The 6603-nt window shown below is 40.3% G+C and overlaps 1 non-coding gene across 1 annotated transcript; it reads right to left on the minus strand.

Moving 5' to 3' along the window:
- Window positions 1-5768: 5768 nt before the first annotated feature.
- Window positions 5769-5875, minus strand: LOC120072360. Its single transcript, XR_005480425.1, has one exon. It is a non-coding gene; the product is annotated as a small nucleolar RNA R71 (small nucleolar RNA).
- Window positions 5876-6603: the final 728 nt, after the last annotated feature.

Genomic DNA, 6603 nt, shown 5'->3' on the forward strand with positions numbered 1-6603 from the left:
CGCAAGAAATGATTACTTCTATTTTCTTGTCGGGTATACGGGCTACAACCGAATAATGATCGCTTCTGAAGACCAAGAGAAAACCACATTCACCTGCCCATACGAAACATTTGCTTTTCGCCACATGCCATTCGGATTATGCAATACGGCAAGCACGTTCTAGAGGTGCACGATGGCCATCTTCTCTGAGTATCTTGAGAATTCAGTGGAAACTTTTATGGACGACTTCTCGATTTACGGGCAAACGTATGAAGTATGTCTGAACAATTTGGAGAAGATACTAAGGAGATGTGAAGAGACAAATCTTATGCTGAATTGGGAGAAGTGCCACTTCATTATGAATGAAGGTATTATGCTCGGGCACAAAGTTTCCATGGAAGGGCTGGAGGTGGAAAAGGCAAAGATTGAGGCCATTGAAAAGTTTCTGATAACAGCCAGAAATGCACGTTATTACAGTGCTAAGCTATTAAACAATGCAGATTTGCGTTGATAAAATATATAAGATTGCGTCCAAAAAGCATTAAGTTTGTAACATTGCGGTCGCATGCGTCCATCGCATAAAAATAGTTAATTTGTGTATTTTTGTGTAGAATATGCGTTGATGCAAGGCGGAAAATACGATCACAAGAAATCAAAGGTCGAACGCAGCGTCACCGTAAGGCTTTGCGGTGATTTACGCTTGGAAGCATCTGCTCAAGAAGGATTGCCGCATAGAGCCGGCGCAACTTGGTGGGCGCATCTGGGTGAAAAGCATAATTAATCACGATGGGATAGAAAGCTGATGACGGTCGAGTTTGAATTAAGTTGACAAACCACTAACGATCTACTGTAGAAAGTACACTCATCTTTTCGGTGACAAATATTCAGTGCATCAGACAGAGAATTAAAGCCATCCCATTGGTGCAATCATAAGAGAGAAGACGCTTTTCACCCCAAAGCTCTATAAATACTGAAGGCAACCTTCAAAAAAGGAGTTCAAACACTTAGATAATTTTCTCGATCGTTGGAATAGCCTTGTTCTTAGATTTTCTTTTATTTTAAGGCGAAAGCGAGAGAAGCAAGATTGTGTCGAGAGATCATTCCGGTGAACTTGGAAGAGTGTTGGAAGCATCAAGATCAGAGAGAGGGCCAGCTCCTACACAAGGAGGAATATCTTTTGAACATAATAGAGTTGACAGTGTAAAAGCCTTGGGAAGCAAAGGCTTACACCAGGCTCTCTATCCTTATCTTCCATTGTCATTTTGTACTTAAACTCATCTATAGAAATGGAATTTACTTATTTATATCTATTCACTCTCTGTTTATTATGCATGAGTAGCTAAATCTGTCAAATGATTTTAGAAGTACTTAGCTAGCATAATTGGGGATCCTCTCTCAATGCGATTATCTTGTATTATGTATGCATCATTCGTACAATAGAGATACTCGGGAGGGTAGTCTAAGGACAGAATCTAGGTTTGGAAAAGTCAGGTTAGAATCTAGGCTCGGGAGAGTCAGATTAGAACGCATAATCAAGAGATAGGAGCTTAGGAATAAGCACTGTTTGCTATTAACGCATCGCATGCATCCTACAGATAAGATATGATTGTGTGCGGTCACCTTGTCTTTGTGTTCATCTTGCATCATCGCATAGGAAAAGAGTAGAGACTTAGAAATAAGCTGTATGGACATTATTGCATTCAACACATGCGTCCTAGAACTAGGAGCACCGCATTTGCAATGGAAAAGGACCTACTGTCGCATGAATGTAGCATGATCGCATAGTTTGACGTATTCCTGGGAAACGCTAGCAAAAGACCTTCCCAACCCATTCCTCTGCATACTCAGTGCATCTACCGCATAATCGATCTTTTCTCAAATCCATCGCATACATTTATTTTATACCGCAAACAACAACCCAAACAACTATTTGATTATTTGGTTACCGCAAAGTCTTCTTAGAAATTATCACCGCATACTGTCTTGCCTAGTCCCTAAGTTCAACCTTAGACTTACCAGGAAACTCAATGGGGTTTCGCTTAGAAAACTTGTTGCTCAACGAATTTCCACCACCGCATTCCCTTCCATAATTTCATCACATAAAATAACGCATCAATTTTTTGGCGTCGTTGCTAGAGACTTCGGAAATTCTGTGCTAATGGTAATTTTTCTAATTTCTTTACAGCTTTCAATCTCTGGCGAATTACGACCCGGAGATTGAGAAGACGTTCTGACAACGATTAAAAGAAAACCGCCAACAACAAGATAGAACCCTAAGAATGGCGGGCCAATCGAAAGAAAGAGCCGCAAACGCAAACAATATAATGGCCAACCCCATCCTTCTGGCGAATGACTGCAATAGACCCATTCAAGACTATGCGTCGCCCAATCTCTACGATTTCGCTCCAAGAATCATGAGGCCAGTGTTAGATGGATCTAGGTTTGAAATGAAATCAGTAATGTTGCAAATGATCCAGACTGCTGGGCAATTTGGAGGGAGACATGGCGAAGACTTGTACGCCCACCTCCGGAGCTTCATAGAAATCTGTAACACTTTTGTGTTCCCGAATATCTCCACCGAGGAAGTTCGACTCACTTTGTTTACACTTTCCTTATGCGATCAAGCAAGAAAATGGGCGTATTCTCTCGAACCGGGGAGATATCTTCGTGGGAACAAGTGGTGGAAAAGTTCATGAAGAAATACTGTAGGGTGATGAATGATGATTCGTTGATCGTGTTTTGCCAAACAACTTCTGAGGTTGCTGATGTTTGCGCTTTGCAATAATGATAATATGCGATACTACGTTCTAAAATGATATATGCGGTGACGCTTAGATGCTTCGTAGTATGCAGTCGTGTAATATGCACATGTCACAAGTTTTCTTACGCTAGAATCAAGTATAATTCCAATGCAAGTTTCTCAGAGTGATCTTAGGTCGAACACGGGGATTGCGGTGATTAATGCGACACTGATGTGATATATGCGACCGAGAAACAAAATAATAATGAATTGGTTTGGAAAGATAAAATGCGATGAAAAGTATAAGGATAAGCGTTTGTTACAGATAATGAATGAAAGATTAGAGATGAACACAGCTGATGAATAGAAAGTTAGAACAAAATACGAAAAGCGTGTCAATGTCTTGACACGAATCGCGATCGGAGACGATGTGCTTGCCGGCTTATGGGAGGAATGGATGTTGAAAGACATAAAGATATATCTACTATTGCCATAAACTTGACAACATAAAATGTATTCTATTCTTATGATTTTATGTCATACAACGTATGGATGAATGATGACTTTGTTTTCTTTATGCGATACTACTTCTGGATATGCGTTATTAATGAATGTTCTTGTAGTATGTTGTGCGTTGTCACAAGTTTCCTTGCATTGGAACCAAGTATAATTCCTCCGCAAGTTTCTCGGTGATCCGAGGTCGAACATAGGGACTGTTTTAGGTTATTGCATTATATTCGTGAAATATGCAACCAGGGGTTTTTCAATTAATAAAATTGTGTGGTTTGTACATGCGATAAAGTAAATTGTGCAGTAAAGTAAATATGCGTTAAAATAAAAGTGCGATAAAAGTAAAGTGCAAATAAAAGTAAACCTAAGCTATGATGATACAAGATACAGTTTACATGATACATGATATCGAGATTGAGACTGACTGTGAAGAATATACAAAGAATCGTGTTATGCGGTGGCAAGGCTTATGTGCAAAGCAGAAATAGAAAAGATAACTGATATAAACATCGCAAGTCCCTTAATTATGTTAAAGATATAAGTATGGTTTCGCTTTCCCTTGGCGTACACCTCTTGGTGATCAGCTACGTTTCCCACATCTCTGTGGTGAAACAAGGACGAACGTAGTGAACGCAAGGTTGCTTCCATCTCTAGAAGTACTTCTCGCTTTAGTTAACGCATTCTTCTAACCTTCCCTCGACAGATCATAATGGCATCTTTACTTCTACTCTCATAGGTGAAGATGTCGTCTAGCATACGTTAGCTAAACATCTTTATTTCTCTAGCACAGATTAATGAACTCGTTTAATTCATATTAATTACCAAGGGATTAAGAAAACATCACGGAGAAAGCGATTAATGGAAGAATGGAAATAGACAGAGAAGTGGAAATGAAGTAGACAGAGAAGTGTGAATGATTTAGACTAAGAAGGTGAAATACAATTGATGAAAGAGATAGAAACAAATATAGAAAAGTGCCAATGTCTTAACATAGATCTAGATGGAGAAATCGCTTATCGGCGTATGGGGTGTGTGGAAGGATGAGCTTCCCTCTCAGGCTTGCTTAACCGGTGAAGGGATCTAGGTACAGAGCTTCATGATGGGGATTTGGCAAAATTGCGCTGAGAATCACCTCTCGGCCTTGTCTCTTTTCTTCCCGAATCTTCTCCGATCAGCACTTAGATCAGCCTCTCTCTCAATAGCCTCGTATCAATTATCCCTCGTATCAAGTATATCTTTTCAATGAATTCTTTGAGGGTATTTATAGACTGAAGGCTTTGACTCTCTAACTTGTGGCCCCCACTTTATGGTTATGGCATCTTCGAAAATGGTGGAATAAATATTCCTTCTGTTATGCAATCAGTTCGTCAATAATGCACAACGATTAGTTGTACATGTCAAAATCCTCCGCGATTGCGTTGCTCATTTGCATCTTTCGATCATGTGCGCACATGCAGTGTTGTTTTTATTACCGCATGCGATTGAAGTTCAGCTTTGGATCGACTGTCGCATACGCCGTCATTGCATTGATCGTCTCTTCATTGTTGGTGGACGGGCGCAATGCGATGGAGATGCATTATTCAGTTTCGTTCTTGAGCCTTGATCACAAGCAGTGACTTGGTTTCCTACAAAACAGACTAGAAATATCCTTTTCTACAATCTTGATGGTGTCAGTGGGTGTATTGGCGATAATTTATAATTATTGTATTTCTTAGCAAATTTCCATACAATTAATGCGTATTTTCTCTCTTTTAACCGCAATATCTAAGTAAGGCAGCATAAATAACTTCTATTTCTACAAGTTATCAATGGAGTGGAGAACTTCCCTTTCAGGCTTGTTTTCCAGGTAGAAGTGATCTTTGCACAGAGCTTCTTCTTCGGGAATTGGAATGAATTGCTTGCTCTAGAGACTTACCTTTCGATCCTGTCTCGTCTTTCTCCCCAGATTTTCTTTAAGTTGTCTCTTCAGACCAGCCTCTTTTCTTTGAATTTGATGAAGCTATTTTGAATTTGGTGGAAACGTCCGCTCTGCTCCACATTTAATTTTTCAGAATCGTACAACAGAAAAGCTGTACAATTTCAGAAGTCCTTGCGAATGCGTCGCTCTTTTCATCTACGATCGATCGCCGCATGCGGTGTAATTTCTTTGATCGTCTTATCGATTGCTGCATGCTGTAGAAATGCATTGATCGTTTACGTCCGTGATCGATCTTCACATGCGCTGCAATTGCATTGTTCTTTTTCGTTCTTGATTACCCGCCGCATGCAGTGTGAATGCGTTGTTCATTTTTTGTCCTCGAGCAATTGTCGCATGCAGTGTCCTGTTTCCTGCAAAACAAAGACTTGGATATTCCATTTTCCCATTGCAATGGGGTTAGTGGGTGTGCTTACGACACTTTACAATTTTCGCGTTTTTAAGCCAATTTCTATATGGTCGACACAACTTTTTCCTTCTTTTTGCCGCACAAACTAAATAAAACGGTATAAATAACTTGTATTTCTACAAGTTATCAAATACTTCCCACCGACTGAAAATGCCAGGAGAAAGAAAATAATAACAAATTTTGAACAAGAAACTGACGAATCGCTCAGCGATGCTTGGGCGAGGTTTAAGGGGCTGGTAAGAGACTGTCCACATAACAGCTTGCCAGATTGCTTGCAGATGGAGATTTTTTACCAAGGACTGAACCTTGCTTCATAGACAGCTGCCAATGCGGCAGCAACTGGTGGTCTGCTTGACAAAACATATGAGAAGGCCAAAAATATACTTGATCGCATTTCCAAAAATCATGAGGACTGGCGGGAAGCGATCAAAGATTAAGAATTAAAGATAGTGACGTGAACAACGAGGCGATGATGAGTTTGATACAAGGCATCACAATTAATAGCACGGGAGCGAAGAAAGGGCAGGTCAACCCAATTGCTCAAACGACCGCAAGTTGTGTCATCTGTGGAGATGATCATTCGATGGAAGAATGCCCAGGAAATACATAGCCGGTATGCTTCATAAAGAATAATACCTATTCCGATACATACAACCTTGGGTGGAGAAACCACCCAAATTTCACGTGGAAAAATCAGCAACAAAGCTGTCAACTAGTGGTGCAAAAAGAAGGGCCACCCAGATTTTTCCCATAAACAAAGATCCAACGCATAACTGAGCTAGCAGCTCACAAACACCGCAATCGTCATCCTTAGAGAGCTTGTTGAAGCAGTACATTGAGAAGAATGAACTAGTGCCTCAAAATTAAGCAATGTTCATCCAAAATCTCGAAATTCAACTGGGACAAATTGCAGGCGAGCTCAAAAATATACCACAAGGAGATTTGCCGAGCTCAACTAAGCTTCCTCGCAATGCTGGGGTACAGGGAAGG

This window comes from Benincasa hispida, chromosome 2, assembly GCF_009727055.1.
Source record: "Benincasa hispida cultivar B227 chromosome 2, ASM972705v1, whole genome shotgun sequence".
Lineage (NCBI taxonomy): Eukaryota > Viridiplantae > Streptophyta > Magnoliopsida > Cucurbitales > Cucurbitaceae > Benincasa > Benincasa hispida.